Genomic DNA, 21,638 nt, shown 5'->3' with positions numbered 1-21,638 from the left:
TCACAACATCTGACTGCCAGGTGGCGATAGCTCTTGGGTCAAAACGATAGATTTTCACCAGTTGGGTAGTATCTGATCTAGAAAGGGTACTTTACACTGCTCTCATTTACCCATGAACACACACTAATAGTTGTCTGTGCTGTGAAGAGAATTACCCCAAAATATAGCAGCTTAGTACAGTGAACATATATTATCTTACATGGTTTCTGCAGGCCAGCTCTAGGAGTGGCTTAATGGGTGATTCTGGCTCAGTGTACCTCATGATGTTTCTCAAGCAATCAGACCTGCAGTCATCTGAAGACTTGACTGGGGCTGGTTGGTCCACTTGCAAGATGGTTGCCTCATAGGGTTGTTGGCAAGAGGCCTCAGTCCTGTACAGTGTGAGCCTCTCCACTGGGCTGTTGGTATCCTCATGATATGGCAGCTGGCTTCTCTCAGCTTCCTTCGGATCCAAGTGAGGAATGACCTTGTCTCTGAAGTCACACATCATCATTTCCACTTCCACTTCTTTCTTTTCTTTTCTTTTCTTTTCTTTTCTTTTCTTTTCTTTTCTTTTCTCTTTTCTTTTCTTTTCTTCTTTTCTTTTTTTTTTTTTTTTAAGAATTTATCTATTTATTTGAGAGAGAGTGCACACAAGCCAGGGGGTGGGGCAGAGGGAGAAGCAGATTCCCCATTGAGTAGAAATCTCTACACAGTCTTAATCCCAAGACTCCAAGATCATGACCTGAGCTGAAGGCAGACACTTAACTTACTGAGCTACCTAGGTCATTTTATTTCTTGGAAGCAAGTTACTACATTTATCTCACATTCAAGGAAGAGGGGATTATGCTCCACCTTTTGAAGGGGGAGCATCTAAGAATTCATGTTTATGTTCTAAAACCACACAGACACATCCATTTATGACTGGGTTCCTTACTAGTGCATGGTCAGCATCTCTTAAGGGTCTCCACATTGGGGAAGATGGGTTCAGGAAGAACTTCTATTAATGGGCATGGCACGTGACATCAGGGGTCTTCATCTTGGAAATTTAGATTACCTGTTCCTAAATATACTTATTTTTCATTAAGCATAAATTTAACTTTTCTAGGTTTAGTGGAAATTATTAATAAAAATCTAGAAGAGTAAGAATGTTGAATAAGAGTGTTGAGGGGATCCCTGGGTGGCTCAGCAGTTTAGTGCGTGCCTTCGGTCCAGGCCATGATCTTGGAGACCCGGGATCAAGTCCCATATCGGGCTCCCTGCATGGAGCCTGCTTCTCCCTCTGCCTGTGTCTCTGCTTCCTCTCTCTCTCTCTCTCTGTCTCTCATGAATAAATGAATAAAATCTTTTTTAAAAAAGTGTTGAAAATAATACAAAAACTTTTTAAGTGATCTCTACACCCAATGTGGGACTCAAACTCTTGGCCCTGAGATCAAGAGTCACCTACCTGCTCTAACAACTGAGCCAGCCAGGTGCCTCCACAAAAAATATTCTAATATATACTTCGTAAACTCATCAACATTTTTAAAATTTGCATTTGTTTATTAAATGTGTATAGAACTTACTACAGGCCAGGCACTGTTAAAAGCAGTTTACATATAACTACACATGAAGTCATTTAATTATCTTAACAGGTAATATCACTCTCTTACAGATGTAGAAATTGAGGCACAGACAGGCTAAGTAACTGTTGCAAGGTCACTGTCACCGGCTAGTAAATGGCATTTGATTCCAGAGTTCATGATCGTAACCCAATTCAGTACTGCCTTTTAGAAATTGCATAATACAGTGGGCTTCCTAAATGCTAACTAGGAAAACAGCTGAGGATTTGCCTTGCTTAGTTTTTGTTATTTTTGAGTTCTTAAACAGTGTGAGACAAAACAATAGGAAAACTTAAAAAGACTTATTGGTCTTCCCCTGAATTCAGTAAGAATTACTAGAAGAGAGGGATGCCTGGCTGGTTCAGTTGGTAGAGTGTACGACTCTTGATCTCTGAGTTGTGAGTCTGAGCCCCACATTACGTGTAGAGATTTTTTTTTATTTAAAGATTTTATTTATTCATGAGAGACACAGGCAGAGACAGGCAGAGAGAGAAGCAGGCTCCATGCAGGGAGCCTGATGTGGGACTCCATCCTGGGACTACAGGATCACACTCTGAGCCGAAGGCAGGCTCTCAACTGCTGAGCCATCCAGGTGTCCCGTGTCCCCGGTTGGAGAGATTACTTAAAAAAAAAAAAAATTTATATATATATAAAGCCTTTGGCCCAGGTCGCGATCCCAGGGTTCTGGGATTGAGTCCCACATCTGTCTCCCTGCTCAGCGGAGAGCCTGCTTCTTCCTCTGCCCATATCTTTGCCTCTCTCTGTCTCTCATGAGTAAATAAATAAAATCTTTAAAAAAATAAATTTAAAATCAAAAAACAAAAAGTACAAGTACTAAAAGCCTTCATGTTAAGGCTATTGGTCATTTTGTCCAAAGCTTTAAGGTGGTTCTGCTTATTAAACTAACTGTGGTGGTCAACTGTGGTGTTTTTTGTTGTTTTACTTATAAAATTAGTGTAATTTCATTTTAGGTAATTTAGGGGGTGGGGAGGAAATACTTCTAATCTTAAGGCCCACCTTCAAACACCACCACTTTTATCATTTTGGTAGCTAATTCCTAGTGTGCAGTCCAACTGAATGAAGGTAGGTATGAAGGTAATGAAGGTAAACGAGTATCTCTTTCAGATACTTGAATCTCAAAGCTTTATGAACCCCACTGTAGACCTGCTGTTTTATCACAAGAGGGCACCAGGAAACGGGATAGATATTCCCCTAGTGATTAGCAAATTGGTTCCCTTGGAGAATTTTATTATCCTTAGTAATGTGACCCATATTAAGGGTACTTTAGACTTCAATGCTGTGTTGTTTTTTTTGTTTTTGTTTTTGTTTTGTTTTTTTTGGTTGTCAATGATTATTGAAATATTTTCCTATGTAGTTCTTAACTAGCTGGGGATTCCACTGCACCACTATTGTTGTCATCTGTGATATCATTAGGGTGGCGGTCATCAACATTGCAGCCCATAGACTGGCCAGTCCCCAGGATGGATCTCTTTAATGGTTCCAGAGAGGAGAGTTCTCTGGCTCAAGATTGATGTTGCATCTGTCGGGCAGTATTGACAATCCCATCAAAAGTGACATTTTCTCTGTCCATAATGTTTTTCTGCTTCAGTTTCTATCTCTTGGTGGTCCTTTGAGGGCTTTGATAATCAGGGCAGAGCAGATGGTACCACTTCAATCTGGGCCTGTCTGTTCTAAATGTTAGTTTCACTATAATCCTCAGACCCTTACTAATCACCTGTTGCCTTGGTAATGTCATCACCAACATTTTTTGGAGAAAAAACCCAGGGAGCTGATCTTCACCCCAGGGCAGATGTGGCATCAACTTCCCCACTGGTGCACCTCAGGTATACAACTTTGATCTTGTTGGGGCCGAATGTAGGCGGCATGGTTGGAAGTGGGTGCCTGGTGTTGGGTGAACCTGGCCAGATTTCTAGATAACTGAAGCCGGTTACACCTTGGCCTCCTCCAAGCTGAAAGCCAAAAGCTAGACTTTAAGATTTCCTTAAACATGAACTGGGAAGAGCTCCTTTCCTGCCTTCTTCAAAGAGAGACATATTCTAATATTTTAGAGCATTCATCAAGAGTAGACCCAGTGATAGTAAACACATCCAACGGGAGGCTCAGGCATCATGCCCTTCCACAGAGAAGCATTGCTGGCCCTACTGGAAGCTTTGTAAAGAAAGGTCTGCTCAAATCTTACTCCTTAGCATTCTTCTCAAAGGAGTTTCATAAGTTCATATAAATTTCAATGCTGTTTCTGAATTTAGATTTTTCTCTTTCTAAAACCAACTCAGCTTTCCTTTGGTTTAGACCTTTGAACCAGTGCCTGTTCTGTGTGAAAAACTTTCCTAATGCTGAAGACCCATCATGCAATTTTTAAAACTAGTAAGTAGGCTAACCCCTGATGGGCTAATCACTTCTTCGTGAGTTGTATGCATTCCAAAAGTCAGTCATTTGTTCCCAAACTTGTTTATGCAAGTTATACTGAGTAATTACATAAGTTAATTCAATATTACCCAAAGCAAACAAATAGGAGCGTGAAGAGAGTTGTGATCTCTGTGAAAATAAGCCAAATTCTTGGGAAGACCTGATAAAGAGCTATCTGATATCAGCACCTATCTCTAAAGATAGGTCTTTATCGGGTCTTAAGAAAAAATGCTATGGAATTAGGTATGGGAAAAACATGTAAGTTTAGGGGGAAAGAAAGGTTGTCCAAATCCAGCGGAATTCTGCCCTCAGTTTTTTTCCACAGGTGCCTTGAGTCTTCACTTGAAACTAAAATTGGTAGTGCTACTTGCTTGCATTAATGCATGTCTTATGTACAGCCCCCTTCTGTAGACTCTACTCCAAGGAAAAGCCTTTTTTTTATTTATTTTATTTTTTAAAGATTTTATTTATTTATTCATGAGAGACACAAAGAGAGGCAGAGATAAAGGCAGAGGGAGAAGCAGCCTCCCTGCAAGGAGCCTGATGTAGGACTCGATCCCAGAATCCTGGGATCACGACCTGAGCCAAAGGCAGACGCTCAACCTCTGAGCCACCCAGATGCCACAAGAAAAGGCCTGTTATCAAAGGAGTGATGAATGAATAGACTTGTATGTTTTTAATTTAAAACAACATTTTAAAGATATTTATTGTAATTTTGTGATTCTCCACTTTAACTGACTTTTGTTTTTAACTGACCAGCTACAGATCCTGGCTACTTAGGGAAGAGAGCTTCTACTATAGATTTCCAGGAGCTGCCAACCACACATAGGTAGGGGAATAACGCATCTCAATGCTTGCTAGTGACTTATGTATACTGTCAAATGAATAACACCTCATTTTTATAAAGATTACACATAGAACCCCTGATTTCTGAGTTAAATGCACTTGATTCTTAATACAGCAGATTTTTATAATTTGATTACCTATTATGTATCTAGGTCTATTAGCTAAAAGAGTGGTTTCTAGGTCTTTTGGCTTATCCTATAACTGTTCCTAAAGTATGTTTTCTTTTTACTTAAAGCTGCCTGGCACAATTGTAAATGTGTGATATATATTGCTTAAATGCATAGAGCCCAAAAGGGAAGTGTTTGACTTGTATTTACCCCGTGGTTAGTGAATCTCTGTCATTGTGCTCAATATATTTTATAACTGGAAAAAGAATGATCCACCTTTGAATCCATATGATAATCTTTAAATTTTAACTTTATCATAGTGCAATAAGAAAAATTGGAAAGGTCTTTACTGAATTACAGATAAATTACTGAATTTTGTTTGTGCCAGATGACAGAAAATGCATTTGAGTTTAGAATATTGAAATACAAAGGGGGAAAACTCATGCTGTAAATGAGATTTAGCTAAAGTTAGCTTCCTCTTTCTGCAATATATTAGGGCCCCTTCCCTATATTTCAAGTCTTGCCTAAAAGAAGGGCCATATTATTGCATCAAGGGCAAGCATCCGTCCCTGTCTTCCTCCTCTGCAGATTATCAAATTTTATTCCACTGCCCATCCAATCCACAAGTAGACCATAATCAGTCCATACCAATGAGTATTTGGCCTTTTCCTGGTCCACATGTGTGCCTATAACTTAAATTTGCCTGATACAAGCTAAAGGAAGAACCTATCCTTGAGGGATTTTTTCTTCTGTCACTGGATGCGAACAGAGGAACATGCTGCCAATTTGCTGCTTCGCAGCCATCTTACCACCATCGGGGAGGCAGTAGAATGGCAGTATGGAAAAAAGTGTAGGTGCTTCAAGACATGGCTGAGCTTAACTTAGAGCCTACCTAACTCTGGACTTGTTAGGTGAGAAAATACATTCCCACTATCTCAGCAAGTGTGAGCTGGGTGTTCTGTTACTTACAGAAATTTTATATTCTAAAAAATATCAAAATTTTCCAAGAAATTTTGCCTCGATTTGTTAAGTGGTCTGCTTTGCTGATGTAATTAGTATGCACCTGGTCTATCTGTTGAGCATTCCAGCCCTGCCAGCTGCTGCAGGGATGGCAAATTGAAGAGGGGCAGTAGTGCATACATAAGGAGGCCAGATAAGAAGCATTGTTAATGAGAGATGGTGGCTTTGGGATGGAATCTTCAAGATAGGGACAAATGGAAAAATTAAAGAGACATTTAGGAGGTGAAATTGATAGGATTCAGGGATGGACTAAATATTGAGGGAAGGGAGTAGCAAGGTGGCAAGCATGACCTAGGGTTTCTGTTGTGGAAGTAGATGCATGGTGGTCCAATCACTGAGCTCTAGAGAGCACAGAAAGAAGACAAGGTTTGATATTAAAGAACAAAAATATGTTGTTGGACACAATGATTTTGAGATGCCTTTGAGATATCCAATTTAGATTTTCTATAGCAGCTCAAGACATAATTTATCCTTTTAAAAATGTACAATTTGGGGGATTTTTTTTAATTGGGGGGATTTTAATACATTCACAGATCTATGCAATCATCATTACTAATTTCTTTTCTAATGTTTTCATCACTCAAAAAACAAAAACAAAAACAAAAACAAAACCCCATACCTGTGTGCAGTTATTTTTCATTCCTTCTTCTTCCTAACCCTGGCAACCACTAATCTACTCTCTGTGTCTGGATTTGCCTGTTCTGACAAGCACCTCATCACATAAGATGGATCCTCAATGAAGTTAATGGCTGATTTCTTATCAGGAATCATACAGCTTTTTCCTTTTATGGGGATGACATCCATAGACATTCAGAATAGCCCAGCATTTGACACACTGTCATAGACTGTCCTATATATGATACAGCTTCTAACAAAACTACGCTGTCTGAAACCCCTGGTAGTAGGATCATTTAACTTTATACTGAGAAGGTTGGGAAAGCACAGAATCCACACATGGTGATTTGAGGAGTTCATGCTATGAGACCTATAGTTCTTATGAAGTTGTCTATAAGAAAGAAAACATGTCAGCAGGGCCTACAGTGGTTCCATGTGTGTTGTGTTTGTGACAGGATCAAGTGTGCTTTCCCAATTGAGGAGCAGAAAATCACTGCGAAAGTGTTGAAGGCACAAGCACAGTTAGAAAGCTAAATAGAAAACTGAAATTTTTTTAATTAATAAAAAATTTTTTAGAAATAAATCATGGAAGCTGGAAGACAGTAGGGTGGTTCATTTATTTATTTTTCAGATTTTATTTTAAAGTAATCTCCACACCCAGTGTGGGGCTCAAACTCACAATCCCGAAATCAGGAATCACATGTTTCTCTGACCTAGCCAGGCAGGGCACCCTAAGGTGATATAGTCAGAGTCCTAAAAAAAAAAAAAAAAAAAAAAAATTGTCAACCAATTGAAAACAGGTATTCACAAACAGATAGTTGTACACCAAAGTACACCAGTGTTCATAGCAGCATTATTCACAATAGCCAAAAGGTAGAAACAACCCAAGTATCTATTTACAGAAGAATGGCTAAAAATATGTATTATGTCCATACAGTAGAATATTATTTGGCCATAAAAAGGAATGAAGCATGGATCCATCCTCCAACATGGATGAATCATGAAACATGCTGAAGTTAAAGAAGCCAGACCCAAAAGACCACATGATGTATGATTTCATTCATCTGATGTGTCAAGAATAGACAAGCATACAGAGACAAAAAGTAGACTAGTGGTTGGCAAGTGATGAAGAGAAGGTCAATGGGAAGTACACGGTTTCCTTTGAGGATAAAAGGGTATATTCAGTAATTGAATAGGGATGACGATTGCATAGCATTGTGAATATACTAAAAATCACTAAATTGTACACTAAAATGTTTAAGATGGTGAATTATGTTACATGAAATTTATCTAAATACAAAAATTTTCTATATCAGGATTGGGAAAATGATGAGACAATTTCCCAATATTCTGAAGTAAAAGTGCAAAACTGAATTTATTATTGGCTCTAATAAGGGAAAACTGTGCTTGTCAGGCATAGTCTCCAAGAACAGAGCAGACGGCTAATCTCATGTAGGGTTTTTGAGAAGTGTGGAATTCATGGATTGGTGAACTTAGTGAGAGTGGGTTGACATCTGTGGAAGTGTGGTTGCTCATGCGAGACCTATCAATTGGCTGGTGCTTGGATGCTTTTTACTGGCACAGATCCATTCTAATTTATTGACTGATCTTCGTATGCAAGAGCCAACACCAGTTGGTTTGCAAAAGCATGTTCACTTCAGCTAGTTGTCACGGATAGATTGAAAAGACTTAAAACCAGTTCGGGTGGCTCCTTGTTACCATGGCTACTGAACAATCAGTCTTTCCCTAAGTTTGTAGGGATCCTTCTTATTCTCATACCAACCTCTTCACTTCTGTAACCTCTTCCATGCTCTCCCTCAGGATCTGATTAATGAGAGGGAAAGGGCAGGAAGTGCTACTGGCTCTGTGCTTCTTTATGCATGTATTTATTCAACAAATTGTCTTATGGGATACAGAGGAGGAGAATCAAACAGTTCCTGTCTCAGAGTCTGGAGATGGAGCCCATCTACACAGTTGATTCCAACTCAATGTGGAGGAATACCCAGGGAAGCCTGAAGAGGTCCCTCCTTCTGTCTAGAAGAGGGAGGGAGTTTCACAGAGGAGGAAAGCTCTGAATGGACCTGACCCTGACCCAGTCCTAGCCCTTTCTCTATCAGTATAAGTCTGCAGGACAAGTCAGGAGAAAAGGCTTTTCAAGAGAAGCAAGTTCACAGTATATTGTGACTGAATTTCTATGTCTATTCATCTAGATAATAAAGTAATATTTATTGTCTTGTGCTAGGCATTTTGCCAAGTGCTTTAAATGGATTATCTTACTAAAACCTCACAAAAACCTAATGATTAGGTACTACTGTTGACCTCATTTGCCAATGAGAAAATGTAGTCTCAAAGGATTAGAGAACTTGCCCACGCTTATCTGACAAGTAGTAGAGACTGGATTCAGATACAGACTGACTTGTAGCTGCTGGGGCCCTTCAATAAGTTCAAGTTCGATAGAGGGAAGAAAAGCCTAGCCTACAGAAGAGGGCATTCAATTTCAATGTGAAGTACCCTTAATCCACCTTAATAAGACATTCATGTTTGGGGCACAGACCATGATTTGCATTCAAAAAGTATTTTAATATTATAAAAAGGTATTTTGATACCATATAGATCCCATAATTTAACAGATGATAATAACTTAATTGAATAATTCTGATTGAGCCATCAAGGTAAAGGAACTAAAATTTATAGAGAAAACTGGTTTCCTCCTTTAGAAAGAAGATTATAACCTAAATGATAGAATGAGAATGACTGACATCTGTGTACATTTATTACAGTTCAAATCAAAACATCAGTTACCTAGATACTTATCATGTGATACATGGATTATATGCAAAAACAGGGGGGAGGGATTCACTAAAGAGAAGCTCTATAGCTTCCATCATCAGCTTCTTAAGGAATTCTAACTGCTACCACCCCCAAAAAGGTAAGAATGACTGTACTAAAATTTTCAGCAGAGAGAAATGACTAATACATTCTTAATGTTGCTTCCATTTACATTCCTTTCTCAGTGTTAATTACTGGTTAGGTTACACATTTTATTTTGGTTACCATTTTTTCTAGTCAAGGCATTTTGGGTCACAAGGCAAAACCATCACTTCAAACTAGTTTAAGCAAAAAGGCATTTATGGAAGGCTCTCGAGATGGCTAATGGAATCCAAGTTCATCAAGCAGAGCTGAGACCCACAGAGGACAGGACCAAGAAGCCAGCAGTCAGCTTCCCTCCCTTGAGTTCCCTCTTCCATCGTCCGCTCCATTGGTCTCAGCAAACCAGTCACTGCTTACATGTGCATCGTGACCCACTGTGGTTGCCTTCACTCCCTGGTTTACATGACCTGCAGAAATAACAACCTAGCATCTCACAGTCCCAGTTCAGAACTCCCAGGATGTAGACTTTGCTTGATCTGATGCCAAGTCCCATTATCATCGAGAGCCAAGAAGGCAAGTGTGATGGCAGCCGCTGGGTCTGACCATGGGCAACTCCTGGAAAGGGGAGCAGAGGCTGAGAGACACCCCATCAGTGTCTCCTGTTCCACTCAATTGAAAATGTCTGTATGCCTGCCTGGATTTCAAGAAATTTTCATTTATAATAGTCTCTAGAATCTGAAAATATTCTCTTTTCCTATGGAGATAATTGAGAAGACTTTACATACACAATGATCTTGCCTTTAGATCAGAATCTCCATTATGTTGGTTTACATCTCTTATTTTTATTGCAGTCCAAGCCTTGAGGAGTTTGTGTCACTTCCCATATTACAGTTTCAGATTCCAGTCACCATCACTACAGCTGCCACACTACCATCTACCCCCCCCCCCCAACACACACACATTTAGCTAAAAAGACAGATGTCTTCCTGAATTTTTAGCTTAAAACGTGCCATGGTTGGGGCACCTGGGTGGCCAGTTGGTTAAGCCTTGGGCTCCGGTCATGGTCCCGGGATCCTGGGATCCAGCCCCACATCAAGCTTCCTGCTCAGCGGGAAGCCTGCTTCTCCCTCCTTTTGTTGCTCCCCCTGCTTGTGCTCTCTCAAATAAATGTTTAAAAAGGAAAAAAAGTTGTCATGATTGACCTATTGGTTAGTACCAATCATCTGAGGAGGTGAATTCCAACCTGTAGTGTCCTATATATAGTTTGTTTCACAAATCCTCTCCCAGTTCTGAGTGCTAGGAGATCTGTGCTTTTTTAAAAAAATGAATTTAAATGAAAATTGCGTTAAGAATTAACTTTGAGGGTCACCTGGGTGGCTCAGTCAGCTAAGCATCTGCCTTCCGCTCAGGTCATGATCCCTGGGTCCTGGGGTCAAGCCAATGTTGGGCTCCCGGCTCAGCGGGAAGCCTGCTTCTCCCTCTCCCCCCCTGCTCATGCTATCTCCTCCTCCTCCTGTCTCTCTCTCAAATAAATAATTTAAAAAAGAATTAACTTTGACTATTTTCCAGGTCCCATTAAGCTAATAGTGACATGGAAACCTCAGTAGGGAATCTTGTTCAAAGGGATCCACCCAGGAGGCTCACACTCTGTTACCCACTATTCATAATAGTGAGTGGCTGCAGACACTCCCTTCAGCTTCAGTGATCTAGTCTAGAGTCCTATTTGTCATGGTCCTCAACCTTGGCTGTGCATCAGCTCCCCACGCAGACTTCACAGTCCCTGAAAACTAATATTATTTTTTAAAGATTTTATTTATTTATTCATGAGAGACAGAGAGAGACAGAGACATAGGCAGAGGGAGATTCCTCCCTGCAGGAAGGATCGACGCAGGACTCGATCCCAGGACCCTAGGATCACCACCCAAGCCAAAGGCAGATACTCACACTGAGCCACCCAGTCATTCCTTTTCAAAACTTGAAAAGCTTCCCAGATGACATTACCCCAAGGTAGAAGACTATTAATTACATTTGATGGGATTTTTCAGACAAGAATGTGTGGTACTAATTGTGAAATAAGATTAGGATTTTTTTCCAGATTTCAATTTCATTATAAATATTTAGTACATGTTTTATTTAGTACTGATATTTAGAAAAAAGAAAAGCAAAAGGACACATTTACAACCCCAACATAACTGGTACCATTTTACTACATTTTTTACTAATGCTTCACCTACCACATTTTTGCATAACTAAGGCCCCAGTGTAAATACACAAGACTGCTTGGTTTTATTTTGTACTACTTGACATAACAACGGAAACATTTTCTAGGCAGTATAGGTAGAAAATAAGAAGTAAAAATCCTTCCATTGCTTTAAGGTCCATCCTTCCCACTCACTCTTACCCACGCTGGGTGAAAAATAGTACCTCAGCAGAACAAACATTAAAACACAAGAACACCCAAGTCAGGATTTAGGGGTTTTACCTCAGAGCCTTACCATATCAGGGCTCTTTTAATAACAAAGCCATTTAGCCACTTTGAGTGGCCTTCTTCAGATTCTCAGGACCACTTGCTTTGTTGTGTATTTCTGATAGACTGATAGGGCTGATACATGGTTAATGTTATATTTTATAGTATTACATTCCTCACATGCCCATGTTATTTCACCGCATGAATTTGAAGCTACGTTGATTTTTCAGGCTTTCGTAATGAGACGCCACAGGATCAGAATCTTCTAGAACATTCCAGCACCAAGCTCTACTGGACTGTGTGGGCGCTTACTCTAACTCAGAATCATTTGAGTCTTGTCTTTTAGGAAATAAAAAGGAATGATTAAACTAGCAATGTTCTTTTGCCATATGTTTAGTTCCTTCATCTCTCACTGGAAAGTTTGAGGCAATAAGGTCCCCAATATTTTGGTCTGAAAAACATCATGATTCTTGGGAGCCATGACAAATAAAAAGAGTAAATGACATTGTTCACGTCGCATGTAATAGACGATTTCAACTAGAAGACTCTTAAAACATATTTCTAGTGCTGGTCAGAGAGATTGGAGAATCTAGCCAGACAGGATTCTCCTATTATCCCTCTTGGGGATCTGAGATCCCTGCCCTCAAGAACCCACTTGTATAGCCCATGGCCCAGTGCAGTCCCTGAAAGTCTCCCAGAAATGGCACAGGTCGGGGGGTCTGGAGTGAGTCCCACGTCTAAGGCAGATGATGGTGGGTACCAGTAGCACAATTGCAGATCTTAGGCACTAGTAAATAAATGAATGAGAACCAAACCCATCCAGAACAAAAATGACCTTAATGGTTCAAGTTCAGGCCAGGAAAAAAAAAAAAAAACAAGGGGAATAAGTTGTCAAAATAAAATTGTCAAAATGAGACCTCATGGATTTCCTCATGTACATAGCCTCCTTCTTTGATCATGAGTGTTGGATGTTCCTCAACATCTATAATTATCCAATTCTCATTGAAAACTATCATAAACTATTAGTATTTAGCAACTCTGCCTTTTTTTCTTAAAGAGTTATTTATTCTTGAGAGACACAGAGAGGGGGGAGTGGGCAGAGACACAGGCAGAGGGAGAAGCAGGCTCCATGCAGGGAGCCCGACGTGGGACTCCATTCCAGGACCCCAGGATCACGTCCCGGGCTGAAGGCTGAAGGCAGGCACTAAACCACCGAGCCACCCAGGGATCCCGCAACTCTGCCTTAATGAGATTAAGATGTGGGGTGAGGGGAGCAACAGCAGATGGAATATATTCTATTTTCTGAATTGACAAGAGGAAAGGCCAGAATATGGACATGACCAATTCCCATCATTAATCAAATAAAAAAAAATACTAATTTTCTAAAAGGAAAAACTGTGGGTTAAATGCCTTTTTACCTTTTCTTGAAAAACCTGCATTTGGTCCCAATCTATCAAAAGGAATAGAATTTTCTTGGATTTATCTCAGTCTAATAATTACCCTATCTTGCTTCATTCGTTGTTAAAAACTTCTAAAATCAACCTCCTGTCCATTGGGATCTTTGTTTAACCAAAGAAATAACTTGCTAATATATGCACATATTAATACTAATATATGTCTTGTTGCAGCATGATTATGAAAAGTAGAACGGTTTGACTTGTAGAACCTTTACATCATCGTTAAGTTCTCCAATCCTATTGCATCACATTCCCACATTAAAAATCTTCAGAGCTGACTATAAAACGTCATACATGTATTAAAAAGTCTGTTGACACAAAGTATGGGATTCTAACAGACGTGATTCGCTCATGATGTGCAGATAGGCACAGAAGCTTCGTGGCTCTGTGATGCAGTGCTGTTTATCCCTTTGGTTAAGTACAATTTCCAGCTGACACATGGTAGCCATTAGAGCTGCTTAACCATGAAGATAGCAGCTGGCTTGCCACGATGAGAACATGCAATGCGGTTCCTCTGATAGCGAAGGCCTGCTTTCTCCCCCGAACTGCTGAGCATTGGGACCTTCATCAATCAGCACGACACCCAATCTCTCAGCCAACAAGCAGCAGATTCTTAAGAAGCTTTTTTCTTCTGGAATGTTGCTACCGCATGATCAAAGCCATGCTCCAAAAATATCTTTGCACGGTATCTACACTGATGGTTTTTCTCAGTGCAAAACAAGAAAGAGTGGCGTTGGCCCAGTGGCCCAAAAGCTCTTATCCCACAGATGAGTGAAGGGAAGTCATGAGACTTTACCACTGATCCCAGCGGCCTGAGCCCCAAAAGGTCAAGGCATGAGTGGTGGGCCAAGCGCCGGGTCTGGATTGAGAGAAGTTAGCACATGGGCAGGCACAACAGTCCAGAGGGAATGGCCTGACTTGCAATATGCCCAGCATCACTTAGGCCCACACAGCACCTGCTGCCCAATCCCCTTACTCCCACTGTGAAGTTGTCCCCTCACAGGTTTTCCTTGCCCTTGACCAGCCTGGTCCTTCTTATGGCAGATTCCTAGCCGCCACTCTCTCCTTGTCCTCTTCGCGTCTCATTTCTACCACCACCCCTCCTCAGCTGCTCCCTGAATGCTGAAGCTCCTTGGGTTCCTGTCCTGGGCCCTCCTTGGGTGGTTTCACCTGTGCCCCTTCCCCTCTGCTAGCTCCAGCTGGCTCTGGTGTGCTAATTATTTTGCAGCCTGGATTTCCAGCCCGTGTGTCTCCTCATATCTGAGCTCCAGTGACTTTCTAGAGAGCTCCCCGTCGATGTCCTTCCAGCATTGCATTCGTCATGTGCTCTCATCCAACGGTCTCCCAGAAATGTCTCATGTGGGAGTCTGGAGTGAGTCCCACTTTATACAGCAGACAGTGGTTGGCACCAACAGTACAATTGCAGACCTTAGAAAAACTGGCAGATTCCATCTGGGCCCAAAGAACAAACCTCTCAGCATGCCCTCCTTTAGCTCTTCCTTTTGCCTTCTGCCATATATTTAGGTGATTCCATTCTTAGATTCGCTTGAGATGATACCAGAAGGCAGTTTATAAAAGCATTCGCTCTTCTCAGGTATCCTGGCACCGTGTGTGGTAGGCACCTATTTTCCCAAACCAGCAAGCTTTCTAACCATACTTTACTCCTTCCCATACCGTCAGGACCCAGCTCAGCGCAGGTCTGCATCCTAAATATCTCTTGACGTGTCCCTTTCCGTGCATCCCTCTGCCTAAAGCAGGCTTCATCATCTATTCCTCTAACAGCTTCCAGATTGATTCTCACCATTTCCTCTCTCTCGTTCATCCAGTTGCCTTCCTAAAACATGAAATGCATCAGGCCTGCACACATTCGATGACTTCTGGTTGCTTGTAGGTACAGCCCAGCTCCAGAGCCTGGTGCCCCACGGCCTTTGGGGTCAGCCCTGGGGCCACCTTACCAGCTGCCTCCCCTTACTGCTCCGCAAGGACACAGGCCTTCAGCCAGCCCTGACTTCTCCTCGGCCCCAGAACCATTTCCTCCCAGGCCACACTGGTCACACTGTCTCCTCCGCTGTCTCTTCAGCTCCAAATGCCCTTGTCTTTGCCTGTCAAACATCCAATTAATTAGAAATTCAGTTCAGACACAAGCACCCTCCACTTCCTTGGACACAGTCAGCTGCTCTCCCCTCTGCTCCCCTGGGAGCGTGGACCTATGTCATGGAGGACAGGACAGGCTGTTCTCTTGCTCATCCACATACCGGCCCCTCTCCCTAGTGTGATGCTTTGGCAGATCAGGCGCTTAAAAATGCCTTTTGGTTCTGATTTCCCTAGAATAAGAAAGCTAAAAAGTCCCAGATCCATTTGCTAACCATCTCATTACATTTTAATTACTCCTCTCCCCACCACAGATACTGTTTAAATGAGAGTCTAATCTGACAGCTATTTATTGAAATGACTTCTAGAAGCAAAAAATAAGCTTTTATAAAGAAACTGTCATAGTGGAAGTCTGTTCCTGAGATAACAGGAACCCCCCACTGAGTGGATACAGGGTCTTCACCTGGACAACCGAGCCGGCAGGAGATGGGTCATGGGAGAGGGCCGAGGAAAACATGTTTCCATTAGAAGGAAAAAGAAATATTGTGGGGTGCCTGGCTGGCTCTGTCCTTAGAGCATGGGACTCTTATCTTGGGGTTGTGAGTTCAAGCCCACACTGGGTGTGGAGATTACTTAAAAATAAAATCATAAAAAATAATGGTGATGTAAAACCTCTCAGAGTTAGGACCCCTGGCTCCCTAACAGCATAACTTAACCCCTCATAGGTATCTTAAGTTGTGTAGGTCCATTAAGCTTAAGCTTGACAGGCCTTGTCTCCTGACCTCCCCACCTCACAGCCCAGTTTATGGGTCTTTGCATGTCACCTGTTACCTCTGTGCACTTGCTCATGACTTCTCTTGGTTTGGAATCTCCTTCCAAGATTTAGGTCAGGTATCTTGTCTTCAAGGAAGATACACACACAGACACACTCAGACATGCACAGACACGCATAGATGCATAACACAGAAACAGAGAGAGACCTGTACATGCACATACATATACACACATTACTAATACCACACTCCAAAACCGGTTTAAACCCCCTCTCTGAGCTCTCACAGGGTCTTCTCTGGACCTCTGCCACTGCACTGAGCAGCTTTTACTGACAAATCTGTCCTTCTGGGGCACCTGGGTGGCTCAGAGGTTGAGTGTCTGCCTTTGGCTCAGGTCATGATTCCAGGGTCCTGGGATCGAGTCCTGCATCAAGCTCCCCGGAAGGAGCCTGCTTCTCCCTCTGCCTATGTCTCTGCCTCTCTCTGTGTGTCTCTCATGAATGAGTAAATAAAATCTTTTTTTTTTTTTTTGGTAAATAAAATCTTTAAAAAATACACAAACTGTCCCATTTCAGTGACAAATCCTTCCAAGTCAGACACCATGCCCTTTGGACCTTCAACACCACCCTCACTGCACCCCCCGCCTTCCCTCACATTGCAATCTGCCCCTGCCTCTCTAGTTCACAGTGGGTCCTCAATAAAGGTTTACTACACTGGGCCTAACAACAGCTCTGAGGCAGGTCAGAGGGACTGGGATGTGGAATGGCTTCTCTGGTGACCAGAGCTAAAATTTAGTCTCCTCCGTGGAGGAGTTTTAAGGAGAACTTATCCCTGGGCAGGGGCAGATTGCAATGTTTCACGGTGATTGAGAGGAACAGCATCACCCTACTCTCAAGTCTTATCCTTGCCCCTTAAAACACACAAAGACCGTGTACTCCTAAAACCTAGCCATCAGCTGTTGAATTCGAGGCCTTTCCACAATTTGAGCTATTGAGCAGAATAACCTGAGCTGGGCTACTTCTGGCAACAAGAGGAAACAGCCAAGAAACGTGCTTAAAGCCTCATTCAGCACTGACTTCATCCCCCACCCATCTTCTGTATTAAAACCCTTTGAAGGCAAGAGCTGTGTCTACTTATGCTTTATATTTCCCATGGTTCCTAGCAGAACTTTGTCAAGTATGGATGGCAAAGGGGAAGATGGAATAGAATGGCCCTTTGGTTTCTAGAGGAAAAAACTCACATGTAACTGGGAAATTTAATAAAACCTTCAAAAATACATGACACAGTGGGAACTCGGCTGTGATTCTGCTCGCTCCACACATCTGCTTACCTCTGTGGGCCACTCACCTGTCACATCAGAGTCATGAACACAGGCATTGGGATCAGGCCACTGTAGTCAGAATCCCAGTTCTGTCATGCACCAGCTGCCCATCCTGGATTAACCTCTTGCATCTCAGTGTCCTCACCTGTCAAGAGGAAGAGATCATGGGCCTCAAGGAAGGGTGTCAAGCACTTAGGTCGGTGCTGGGCACACGGGAAGTGGTCTTTTTTTTTTTTTTTAAGAGTTTATTTTTAAGTAATCTCTACACCTAATGCAGGGCTTGAACTTACAACAAGAAGATCAAGACTCATATGTTCCTTTTTCATGTATAATCGAACTTGATAAAAAGCAGTATTTTATTTTATTTTTTAATTTTTTTTTAAATTTATTTATGATAGTCACACAGAGAGAGAGAGAGAGAGAGAGGCAGAGATATAGGCAGAGGGAGAAGCAGGCTCCATGCACTGGGAGCCCGACGTGGGATTCGATCCCGGGTCTCCAGGATCACGCCCTGGGCCAAAGGCAGGAACCAAACCACTGCGCCACCCAGGGATCCCCAAAAGCAGTATTTTAAACTGTACAGTCACCACAAAGATGCACGCTTCATGTGGCATGTCCAGCGGCTTCACCTTTCTGTGCCTGGTGTGTTTGGGCATCTCCATTTTCTGCAGTTTTTCCATCCTTGTCAGCATCAACTTTTCCTGATTTTCCTTCGAGTACCTTCTCTCACTTCTTTGCAGTGGTCTTTTTTTAGGTGTGAGCTCTGGCTATGGAGGAGCAGGTTTAGCAGATAACTTTGCGGATCTTCTCTGTGGCTCTTTCTTCACCTTGGCTTTATCTCTTTTAGCCTCCCCTTCAGCCTTTCTTTTGAGCCTGGTGGCATTGGCAGTGGGATGTAGGTACTGGATGCGGGGACACAGCAGTGTGCAGGCTTTGGCCGGTCTGGAGGTTGCTCTCACCTCTTCTTCACACTGCTCCAAGACTCCTATGTTCTACCGACTGGGCCAGCCAGGTGCCCTACGGATATGGTCTGCTTTATTGTTTTTATTGTTATGTGGATCCTCAGTAAATTTAAAATGAGAGCAGGGATTCTAAATTAGAGAACACTATTAAAATACTAGTGGGTCAAAAAAAAAATAAAAAAATAAAAGAATAAAATAAAATAAAATACTAGTGGGTCTGGCACTTTGGAGAGGTATGATGGGAGAAATCACATCTGAATATAAGTATAGACAAAAAACAAATATGTAAAGCAACTTGTTAAAACCCAAGGCCAATGCAGGACTTTTTTTTTTTTTTTTTAAGATTTTATTTATTTATTCATGAGAGAGACAGAGACACAGGCAGAGGGAGAAGCAGGCTCCATGCAGGGAGCCTGACATGGGACTCGATCCTGGGTCTCCAGGATCACACCCTGGGCTGCAGGTGGCGCTAAACCGCTGAGCCACCGGGGCTGCCCCTAGGCAGGACTTTTTTTCTGGCAAAATAGCAGATGAGGAGAAGAGGGTCTAGGCTCAGCCCACCATGTGAAATAGGAGAGGGAGGATGTTTTGGGCCACTGACAGAGGGTCAGCTCCCAGCCCTCATTTAGGTTCTAGGTGGTAGCAGGTTCCCACCTGGAGAGGAGGAAACAGCCCAGAAATCTGGCCATCTGATGATCCTGAGCGTGGATCTTAGACCCCTGTCCAGAATTATGGTTCCTGAGCAGTTGTATTAGCAAGAACCACTCAGAAGCCCTGTCCTATGGTGATGGATCTCTGGGCTTCTTCTGAGGCTCTGGACACCCTCTTCCTCCATCCCATGGGGTTGGCTACCAAGCACAGGTGGGACCAAGATGGGAACCCAGGGTCATCTGGGGGTGCAGAATCCCTAAACCCCACAGGAAGGGAGGGAATTGCTTAAACTCTTTAATGACTTGCTGCCTGAGCACTGGCTCAGGAACCTGCATTGAGGGCCAGGGGTCAGTGAAGTCAGTGGTCCCAGCTATGATCCTGAATTCAAATAGGTTAAATTATCAGGTGTCAATATTGATCAGTGTTTTTCTTCCCATGTGAGTCTTTGTACAGAGGTATTTAGTATGCTGAGGGGCACATACTGCTAATTTGCAGATATTTTTAGAATAATATCACCCAGCACTTAAATGGCATTTGTATGCTAGAAAGCGAGGTGATCGTTATGCCCATTTAACAGATGAAGCCCTAACAATGTTATAAACGCTATCACGTAATTAATCAGTGGCAGATCTGGGAGTAGAGAAAGGAATCCTCTTCAAAGGATAAATGGATAAAGAAAATGTGGCATATACACAATGGAATATTATTCGGCTATGAAAAGAAGGAAATCTTATCATTTGCAACAACATGGATGAACCAGGAGAACATTATGCCAAGTGAAACAAGCCAATCACAGAAGGACAAATGCTATATGCTCTCACTTATATGTGGAATCTGGCAAAGTCAAACTTATAGAACCAGAGGACAGAATAGAGTTGCCAGGGGCTAGGGGTGGAGGAAATGGGGAGATGTTGGTTAGGTTAATGAACCTTCAGTTGTAAGATGAGTAAGTCTGAGAATCTACTGTACAGCATGGTGATTATAGTTAATAATACTGTACTAAATACTTGAAATCTGCCAAGAAAGTAAATCTTCAGTGTTCTCATCACTCACACAAAAACGGTAACTATGTGAATGATGGATGTGTTCCGTGATTGTGATAATCCTTTCATAATGCATACGTACGGTATATTAGAGCATCACATTGTACACGCTTAAAAAATCATGTTATACGACCTAAATATGTACAATTTTTAATCAGACATACCTCAATTAAACTGGAAAAGAAAAGGGATGTTAAAAAAATGAGGGGTGTCTGGGTGGCTCAGTCGGTTAAGCATCCAACTCTTGTTTTCAGCTCAGGTCATGATCTCAGGGTTCTGAGATCAAGTTCCGTGTTGAGTGGGCTCTGCACTGGGCATGGAGCCTGCTTGGGATTCTCTCCCTCTCCCTCTGCCCCAACTCTCTCTCTCTCAAATAAATAAATAAATCTTTAAAAAAAAAAGAAAGATAGAAAGAAAAAGGTATCTTGATCCCTGTGAGTGTCCCTCCCACTACTCCGGCCTAAAGCACTATCTCTTTGGAGGATATTTGCAGCTATTTTTAAATCTCAGCCTACTCTCTGGTGAACTTGATCAGGTGACCCTGAGACCAGCTCATTCTTCCCTTACCTCCCCCTCTCCTCCCTTCGCACCCCTGCCTCTCTGGGATTTGTTTACACTATGACCCACTAAAGCCTCCCTTTCCTTCAGCTACTTTGAGTTGGGTTTCAGTCATTTGCATATAAAGAATACTGGTTTATCCACAGATAGAGAACTGGGTACGTTCAAGGGCAGAGACCAAGCGAGGTGTGGAAAGGCTGCATCCCCAGCACCCACACTGGCACACAGTTGGTGTTCAAGACAGATGTGGTGAATAAACAGCAGAGAGGCGGGCCGCTGAACCTCTCTTGAATGGGCAGAGGTGCCCCTTCCTCCAGAGCTGCTCTTGGTCCCAGGCTCACTTCCAGGTGCTCTGAGAGTCCCAGCTGTGTCTGCCCACCACCCTCCACACACTTGAGGTGATCCCAGGGAGTCGTGATTTCTTGCAGCCAAAAGTGCCTGCTATGCTTTATGTCCTAAGAACAACTGTAAGATACAGATGGGCATCCGGGTCTTACAAATGAGATTAAGTTTCAGGGAGGTCAGGCAACTTGCCGAAATGCACAGTGCTAATGCTAACAGTTCTCATCAAAGTCTTCTCCGAGGGCCATACTGCTGCCCTGATTCCCTCCGTTCAGAATTATTTCTCCTTTCCTCTCCTACTGCCCCTTCCTAGTTGTCAGGAGTGGCGTGGGGCCTTTAAGCATTTTAGTGAACAGAACTCTTTCTCAGAGAAAGGAGCAGGAAGGAAGGTCAGTGTAGCAGGGACACATCAATCCACGGAATTCCATGGCTTCCTGGGCCTCTGATACCTGTGAGGCCAGATCCTCTCAATGCGCATGGTCCTGAATCCATCCCCTCTGTGTATCC

General features: G+C 42.4%; 2 long non-coding RNA genes across 2 annotated transcripts in view; one reads left to right on the top strand and one right to left on the bottom strand.

Moving 5' to 3' along the window:
- Nucleotides 1-2,314: 2,314 nt before the first annotated feature.
- Nucleotides 2,315-12,304, top strand: LOC119877102. The gene is made up of 2 exons (XR_005371531.1): nt 2,315-4,836; nt 12,164-12,304. It is a non-coding gene; the product is annotated as an uncharacterized LOC119877102 (long non-coding RNA).
- Nucleotides 7,204-21,638, bottom strand: part of LOC119869543 — a 45,735-nt gene continuing 31,300 nt past the window's right edge. Inside the window, exons 2-3 of the long non-coding RNA XR_005371532.1 lie at nt 17,602-17,720; nt 7,204-7,348 (exon numbers count right to left, since the gene is read on the bottom strand). This is a non-coding gene — a long non-coding RNA (uncharacterized LOC119869543). The remainder of the gene's footprint in view (nt 7,349-17,601; nt 17,721-21,638) is intronic.

This window comes from Canis lupus, chromosome 16 (assembly GCF_011100685.1).
Source record: "Canis lupus familiaris isolate Mischka breed German Shepherd chromosome 16, alternate assembly UU_Cfam_GSD_1.0, whole genome shotgun sequence".
NCBI classification, from domain to species: domain Eukaryota; kingdom Metazoa; phylum Chordata; class Mammalia; order Carnivora; family Canidae; genus Canis; species Canis lupus.
The sequence above is the reverse complement of the archived record's forward strand: the minus strand, read 5'-3'. Positions and strand labels throughout refer to the sequence as shown.